Source organism: Crassostrea angulata, chromosome 9 (genome assembly GCF_025612915.1).
Source record: "Crassostrea angulata isolate pt1a10 chromosome 9, ASM2561291v2, whole genome shotgun sequence".
Classification (NCBI taxonomy): domain Eukaryota; kingdom Metazoa; phylum Mollusca; class Bivalvia; order Ostreida; family Ostreidae; genus Magallana; species Magallana angulata.
This window is the reverse complement of record NC_069119.1, coordinates 23,003,338-23,012,930: the sequence shown is the minus strand read 5'-3', so window position 1 is coordinate 23,012,930 and position 9,593 is coordinate 23,003,338.

Here is a 9,593-nt window from a genome sequence, read left to right as displayed (position 1 = left end):
CGATTCAAAAAGTACTTGCATTCTTCTATCAGCTGTCCGTTGCATTATTGATTGCTAATTCCCACGATCATTTAAAAAAAGTTCCAAGTTAAAAATGCTAGCATCGTGTTCGAAATTAGTCATTTGTTACTTTGTAAATTAAATTAAAAAGCTGCGAGTTTTTGACACTACTAGCATTCTGAAGGATTTTTTCTCTAAAAATATGTTTTATTTCGGTTTCATATAATGTTATTTTGTTTTTAAATTTGAATTTAACTTAATAAGAACATAGTGTTTTCTTTATCAACAAATATAATTGGTGATATACGATAGTTATAAAAACAATTTTATTTCATTGATATATGAAACAGTTTTTACATCATTGTAAAAACTCAATAAAATTATTTGCTTTGATAAAGAAAATGGGCGTTTTGTTATAAAACACGAGTAGTGATACAGGATATATCTTAAATGCGCGATTTCATTGATATGGACGAATTTTCAGACTGCTATACAGCTAACTGCCAATTAAAGGCATGGTATTATATAAATATTGCCTGTTTGGGAGGGTAACAGTTGAAATTGACACCCCGAGAAAACCATTGTCAACCGACGCGAAGCAATCTACCAAACAGGCACTATTTATTTTGTTATACTGAATGTCTAAATTTTAAAGAAAACTTAACTCCTTTTACATAGGAATAACGTAAATTCTACGGCGAACCGTACGCGCATAATTTTCGCGCATGTAACAATTTTTAATGTTACCCATTGCTAAGTGCGTTGCTAACCCTGAGGGTAATAGAACGGATTATGAACTGCGTCTTAACCAATCAGATTTCAGTATTTAACATGAAAGTTTAACAAAATATAATGTTTCTCTTAAAAACTGAATAAATATAAATGTTTCTATGTACTATAAACAATCAGATTTATCTTAATATTTTACATATGATGTTTTCAGCAATAGCCTTAATAATGTAGTAAAAAAAATTAATAATCTTTTAGATTTAACATCTAAATCATTCTTATATAAATTTACCAAATTCTTGTTCAAAATTGGGTTTACTTAGTCTGAAATTTATTCCTCTAAAAATTATTATACTCAGAAATCTGAAAATAGGAAGTGTGAATCTTAAAAAATCTTAAAATATTTGCAAAAAGTAACATTTCAGACAACAACCTTTCTCTCATGCTGGGCTAATTAAACAACTGCGTTCTGTAAAAAAAATGCAAGTGTTGTTACAGTTACTTATTCTTTAAAAAAATGGATCCGATGAAATAAATGAGGATTTCTAACGAGTATTCTTTTATAACTGTTGATGTCTTTGTGAAAGACTGACATGTTTAGAAACGCAAAAAGTATAATTATCGCAACTGCTTTCAAGTGGAAACATCCAATCGTGTTGAGGAATGCTGCTGTATACACGTTTTATGATTCACTGGCTATTACTCGCTACTCGCAACACACTGAATATGCACTTCTCCATTTATTTTCAATTTAAATACATGAAAATCTTGTGGAGTAAAAACCATAATGCGTGAATGAAGATGTCCTGGATATTTTCCCTGTCATCGATTTGAATTGCTCTTCTTTCACAGGTATGTGTATTTTTATTTAAATGTTCTGCATAAATATCTTGGGACAGACTATAGTAATATCGAATCAGCATGGCCACATTTGGGGGTGGATATGGGCTTAAATTGTTGGTACATGTAATAATAATGCACAATAATTTTCAAACTTTTTAAATTTTGAAGTATACATTAGTTACTCGATCTACTCGTATTCTGTTTGATAATTATTCTAAATCCAGCAAAGTTTTAAAAAAAAATTTGCGAGGTAAAATTTTAGAAATGGTTTCTACCATCTAGGAGAATTATTATTAGCCTAAGGGTGGCATGTGACAAATGGTAAATATATGTACTATGTTTATCACAGATATATACCTTTTTTTCCAGTATTTCCACTGACTTTTATCTTGCCATGGGTGCTTGTTCGGATTTTTAAGTATAATGAACTGTGAGTAATAATCAAAAATTATAAAACATGACGTCAAACAATCTAAATTTTCTTCTGTTTTCCTTTTTTTTTCATTTCATCCAGGCTGGCCTGTATTCCTGCTTTCAGCATGTTTGTCATTCTCCTGAAGTCCTTTTGAGTAAATTGGTAAATTGGATTATTTTAGTTTATTGGAACGTTGTACTATTTAAACTGTTGAGGACTGTTTAATATTTGCAACAAATTATGAAATTTTTTTTAGTTCACTGGTACATTATCTAGAGGATTTATTTGGATACACGCATTAAAATCTGTTTGCGTGTTTTGTTGAGGTTAAATTATCTTTAGTAATGGACATTGGTTCCATATTAAAAAGAAACATGTTCGACGTGCACAAGATGACTAGTAAAATAATTATAACCTACACTTTATTAATTCTGATTTATATAATAATGTACCGTGTCAACTGATATTTTATTTTATTTTACAGCTGTTGGAATATCGACCAACAGAGGCTACCCATGATCATCATCTATAATCCATTAACAATCACAGTATTTGTGAGATCGTAGTGTCTCTGGTCCATTTACAATTACAGTACTGGTAAGATTTTAGTGCCTATGGTCCATTCACAATCACAGTAATGGTGAGATTTTAGAATCTATGGTTCATTTACAATTACAGTATTGGTAAGATTTTCCATTTTTAATCAAAAAACTTAGTAAGATTTTAGTGTCTTTGGTCCATTTACATTCAAAATTCTGTGAAACTTTTAGCTTTTGATTTATTTTATTAAATCTAAGTGCGTATGGTCCATTCACAATCAAAATACTGGTAAGATTTAAGTGTATTTGATCTTTTTACAATCACAGAACTGGTAAAATTCTAATGTTTTTGGTCAATTTAAAATCATAACACTGCTAAAACATTTTTGTTTTTGTTATTTACATTGTTTATATTTATTAATATACATGTAATGGTCAACTTTATACTGTTAAAAGTATATTGAAATGTAGAAATGAACTTATGTTAATAGCGTACCATAACACTATCCATATTGATTCAACCAAGCCCCAATACCTTCTAAACCTGCACTTACGCATTGACGTTAAGATCTGACAAAGCGCACAAATAGTCTATGTTCCGTACAGGACGAAAGTGTACACAATATTTTGATTCGTCACTTTCAATTGATGTATAAAAGAGACTCCGTCAATACTTGCGAGGCCATTTCTACATATATTACCCCTGGTATTACCTTGTTAAGAAATAGTTATTAACTTTAATATTTACGAGTAGTTGTAAGTTAAAATACTTTCTCTAGTCTGTTGATGAAGCCAAAAACAAAGTTTATTCAGCTGCATGTTGTATTTTGGTTTTTTGTTATTAATACTCATTCATTAAATCTGCTTGGTCCGATTTTATATCAAATTTTATGCACCCTTTAAACGATGGTTATGCTTAGTATATGTATAATAATAGACATTGCAGTAGTTATTTCTAATCAATTAAGCTAAATTTCAATGAAGAAAAAATGGACAAAATTAGCTAACAATCAAACGATATAAAAGGGTACCGCGTTATTTCGCCTCACGTTAAATTTCACCCCTGACGACTAGACGGGTATGGTTGTATTACGACTTTGACATCGCATTAAATAAAGGTCGAAATAATCAGACAAATTACAAATAAACATGTGTTCGTTTTGTTCGCTAATATTTTTGAAGTTTGCTCTCTTTACAATCGATTTATAGCATGCGGGTTGAATAACCCCAATCATTCGGGGACGAAACCAAACGGTTTTCTTTTCTAAGAATTCCCGTGATGCACTTTGGTTTGTTTTTTCGTTTGCCCAAAAAGAAATTATTTTTATTTACTTTGAATATTTCTAACTTTGAAAGGAGACTGATTCTGCTCGTGTAAATAGGAGAAAGTCATAACTTTCTAAGATAAATGGTTTGTATGGAGAAAAAAATTTGATACTGTAATAACAAAAAAATCGGACCAAGCAACTTTAAAGTCGCTACACTGCAGCTAAATCAGACAATTTACTACGGTAACTCTACACTTAATTTGGTCTTGCAGATGCTTGGCCAAACGCACTCTCATTCTGATCTTGATGTTTGGCGTGTATTACATTATTTTCTCTGTGAACTACATGATGATAAACTTTGACTATAGAGACGTAACCTCCATTGCTCTTTTCATTCTCTTGTGGCCATCAGTGTTTTTTAACTCGTTTCAGGTAATTTTTTTAAGGGGGTGGGAGTATGATGTTCATTAATGTATTTAAAACTCATGTGTTTCACCAATTATTGTATATTTCATTCAGATTCTTTGTCAATAGGGTTTTTTGATTGCCATGTTGTTTTGTTTCTTCAACGCGGAGGTAAGTTTTCATTATATTATAAACTGTTGACAACGATTCAATGTGTGGATTAATCAAAACTTTTTCTTTTCATTATTTATGTACTTTCACTTTTCAGGTACAAGCAGAATTAAAACAACTATGGCATCGACATACCACAGCCTAGACCAACACGAACATTCATGTCGCGCACGCGCAATTCCGTGCGGGCCACCGATACATTATCTATTGAGGAGTACTCTCCCTGCATAAACAATTGCGAATCACTTTTCGAAAAATGTGACGAGAAACTCTGACAACCTGACATGCATTTTTTTTACAGACGTCCAAACTAGGTACTAGCTACATATGGAGAATCAATGGGATTTTTCAGTATTATTAAATGTAGAAGGATTTGGAACAACTTGAATGAATAAAATAAATAAAGACGGATCTGGTACATAGCGATCTTTCTAAGGTTTTTCAACCATATACTGTAAACGTACTACATTTAGCTGTGTATTCTATTTAGCGCTTTTAAATCCGCTAAATCAAGTACATCGCTAAATGCCATTCATATATGCACAAGAATAGTTAAATTCAGGAATACGCTAATTTAAATCTACGCCAACTTGTTCAAAAACTAATTTCCGCCAAATATTGTACACGCCAAATATAATACGTTTACAGTATTTTACTTGAATTTGTTTTTCATTGATGCCCAGAAAGAGAAAGTTTGATGGACTACTTGTTCAATAAAATAAAAGTTTTTGTCAGGAAATGGTAAAAATTACCTGAGAAAGCTAGAGTTCAAATTGTTTGTGTCTACATGAATGCCTACGTGAACTTGTCTGTACACTTGTTTCTATTACGACAGTGAATCTAGAGGATGGTGATGATATTTTAGGAGAACATACATGTTAATGAGAATTCATACCATTTACCATATGCGTTTGTTTGTTGTTCAACATTAAGTAATCTATTTAGTTTTCATCAACAATAGTATTTAATTGTTTTTTTGTTTATGTTTATAATCATGCAATTTATTTATTAAAACTGTAACATCAAAAATGCAATAAAATTATACATTTACAGCTTAAAAATGAATGAAACTTCGCCACCCAGTCAGCTGAACGTACTCTTAACGACTTAGTCTTGACATTCAATCACCATATACTTACGTGTAAAATTGAGGAGTGTTCAACTAAGCGGTTGCTTGCAAGCATCCGCTATACCTGCAGCACAAAGTTTGGCGAGCGCTCGTGAGCACCCGCTCTGCTAGCAGAGCTGAACACGCCCCTGAATTCAGCAAAAAATAATTTTTTTTATCAACTCTTCCCTCTGAATATTTCTGCTTTGTTTGATTTTAAAATGATGGACTAAAACACATGATTGAATCGAAATTGGTCATTTAATAACAAAATGACGATAAACTTTATCGTATATATATATATACAAATTATATACAACATGTAAAATAAAAAAAAAAACAATGTTTAATACTTGAACATAGTTAAAAATGTGAAAACGACTTTAAATATATAGGAAATAGGCGACCATTAAATCTAAAAGTAATCTAACGAATCAATATAATATCTATGTACAGTCCTTGGAGTGTGTAAAAATCGTTATTTAATACACTGCCCCTTTAAATATTCAAAAATGTGTTTACATAAGCTACTTAGTAACCCTTCCACAAATCGATCAATACTTCTTACTTCAGTTGAACACCAAAGAAATGAAACAAGTACACAATATGAATAACAGTTCCAAGACCATATATGATATAGGTAATAATTATAACAAACCTGAATCGACGACTGGAGATAAAAACACCCAAATATACACTGTTGTGGTGAAGTATAAATAAATACCTCCACCCCAAACATTGTACGATTGGGTGGGCCATCCAGACTTCTCCCCCTCCCTATTGCTGGCACACCCTGGGGGTGTGATAGCGCAGCCGCTGGGGGGAGGGGGTCCATCCGTCAGGCCCGAGAATAGCCGCGGACATGCCAGGTCAGTGTGAAGGGATGGATATCGTTGACTGTGACGTCACCAACACCATGATCCTCCACAGCCATTGGGTTCCTTCAGGAAAAAAGGTTAACCCCGACGCCATGGCAGTGGTTTCCGAAGGCTTTGAACGAAGTAAGCGGCTGAGAAGCACCCCCAAATCCCGTCCGCTCCCTCCATGATAGGCGGTGTAGACAAGGCTGAGTTCTGTGGCGATCTGCCGGGTGTCGGCAAAGTACGGGGTTTAAATAGCTGTATAGGGTATTGCACAACTAGAAGAAATATATGTAGTCAGGGTTTTTTTTTTTTTAAATAGATATTACGGCTTTGGAAAGTTAAGAAAAAAAATAGTCTACACTGCAGTTTCTAACCGTTTTGGAGAGTCGAGATCATTTATTAAATGTGCTGACTGGTACATGAATATTGGCTCTATACCTTCAATGGTTGTGTAAATATTTTATGCGAACATCAGCATTAGTACAGCCCTTTATGTTGTAGGATATTCGGTTAACAACATGGCTATACCTGTTTGAAAAAACAAGACTTTTTTGCAGCGCATCGGAACAACTTTAAACACAGCTACTATTTTTGTGTTTTATGTATTTATTTATTATTCTTTCATTCAAAACGCCCTCTCCTGTGAAATGTCGACACAACATTTACACTGTAACGAAAAAATGACAATTTCAAAGGTCATAATAAAATACCAACATTGAAGTTATATACCAAAGTATAGATATACACTGACAAAAGAAATAAAAAATTATAATCAGTTTATATATGTAATTTAATAACCGTCCAGATCTCTTTAAAAATAGCTGAACGTTAAAAAATAAATTTTCATTTTCTGCAATACTGATGGAGTTATCTCCCCATACCAAAACATGAATGTCGATAATGTGTAGATTTTCTAGTCTAAAGATAACATTGAATAAATCATTTCGTGATATATTATTTTTTGCACAAGAAAAAAAGTAATGATATGCATCTTCTACTTTTCCACATGAGCATAAAGGTCTGTCAATAATTATGCATCTATATAAATCTTTTTTTAATATACAATTGTGTCGAAGTCTAGTGTGAATTACATTCCAGTAACGTTTACCATAAGAAAAATATGATGGAGGTTGAAATACAGAAGACAGAAAACTTTTCTTAAAAGATTTTAATGTTGGCGAGTTTCTAATTTGTAAAGGTATACCATTCCACTAATCTATGGCTGTTGGAACAAAAGATGATTTATAAATATTTAGTTAACATTTTGGAATACAATAATTTTGAGATTGTCTTGTTGTATAAGTAGAGTCACGCGAGCGAGTGCTTGGAAAGATTTTAGTTAAATAATCAGGCACTAAATTGTGATTTATTTTATACATAGTTGTTTTTAGCTTTTCTTTTCTTCTATCAAGAAGTGATCCCCACCCAGTTTCTTGATATAAAGAGTCTCGTGATGCTATTGAAGTCAACCCTATAACTATTCTCGCTGCTGCTAACTGTAATTTTTCAAGCTTGTCCGAATCATAATTTGAACAGCCACTCCAAACCTCGGATGCATATTCCAGCTGGGGTCTTATAAAAGTAGCATATAATAAGGATATTGTTTAACGACTGACCTTGAATTGTAGTTTTTTAAGTAATCCTATTTTTTTGTTGGCATTTGCTATTATAGAATTGATGTATGTTGACCAGCCAAGATCTTGTGACAAAGTAATACCTAGATGTTTATGCGATGACACAAAATCCAAAGCACAGTCTTGAAATTTTAAAAATGGAAACTGTAGGTTTTTCCTTGTACTAAATAAAATTGCTTTAGTTTTTAAAGGATTAAATTTCAAGAGACATTGCTTGGACCACATATCAAGGCAATACAAATCATTATTAATAACTGATTCAATGTCATGAATATTAGTTGAACAATGTTGTATAGAATTGTCATCAGCATACATTCTGCATAAACTGGACATTTTTTCTGCAACATAAATAACATAGATCAAAAATAAAATAGGTCCTAGAGCAGACCCCTGTGGAACACCAGCATTTAAAAATTTATACATAGACATTGTATTCTTATGTAAAACTCTTTGACTTCGACCACTTAAATAACTTTCAAACCACTTTAGTAAATTTCCACCAATTCCATATGACTGTAGTTTAAAAATTAGTCCCTTATGCCAAACTCTATCAAATGCTTTTGATAAATCGCAAAATACCATACATACATCAAAATTTCACTTCATAAATGGCTTTAACAATATAATCATACGTCTCAATGACTTGATATATGCATGTTTGCAGCTCCTGGTCTGTAAAACATTCGGTGGTTCCTAGTCTGTAAAAATTTGAATGGAAGACCTCGGAGGTCGAATATTTTTAGACGGGAGCTAAAGCCATGCAGCTACCAAATAGAAACATAAGAGGACAAACAAAACTTTTGTATTAAATATCCTGTTACAATAAATTTTAAAACTAACGTTGGGATTTTGAAGGGGTGGGATGCACAAAATAAGAGCCTTTTCTTTCATTTAAAGGTCATATTAAATAATTTGTTATATTTGAATAAACGCTGCTGCTTAATGAAATGAAAACTGCTAAATTTACCGTTATTTAACAGTTACGGAGCAAGCAGTAATGTATCCATAGTCGGAATGTATCCAATTATGGAATGAGGAATCATTCTTTGTGTATTATGAGGTGATAATTTCGGTCGGGGCTTGGTCAAATCCAATAAAGCCCAAAGGTTTTTGTGATAGATTTGACCACGCTCCGACCGAAATTATCACCTCATCATATTCAAAGAATGATTCCTTATTACCTATATTTATGATATTTCCAATATGTACACTTTAAAACAACATTATTTTACAACCAATTTTTTGTTTTTCATGTAGCACATTTCATGTATTACTACGCGGCACAGCCAAGACTGTTTTTCGGTTATGCTATAAGACACGCCCATTTTGTGTCACTAAAGTTTTATGAAGTTATTTTGTTTTAAGGTCCAAAATTGATTCGTAATGTTATCACATACACTTGAAAATGTAAATATTATAATTTATATACATGTAGAGTGATACGATGAATAATCGCAGACATATTCTTGTAGACTGAAACTGGTTAAATCCTGATTCTGTTTTGTCAATGTCTGTATGAAAACAATAGATTTTTAGACATTTAATATCAATCTAGGAAAGCAGAAATGATAAATAAATTATTTTTGTGACCCAATGATTACAATATTTTTTTAATATT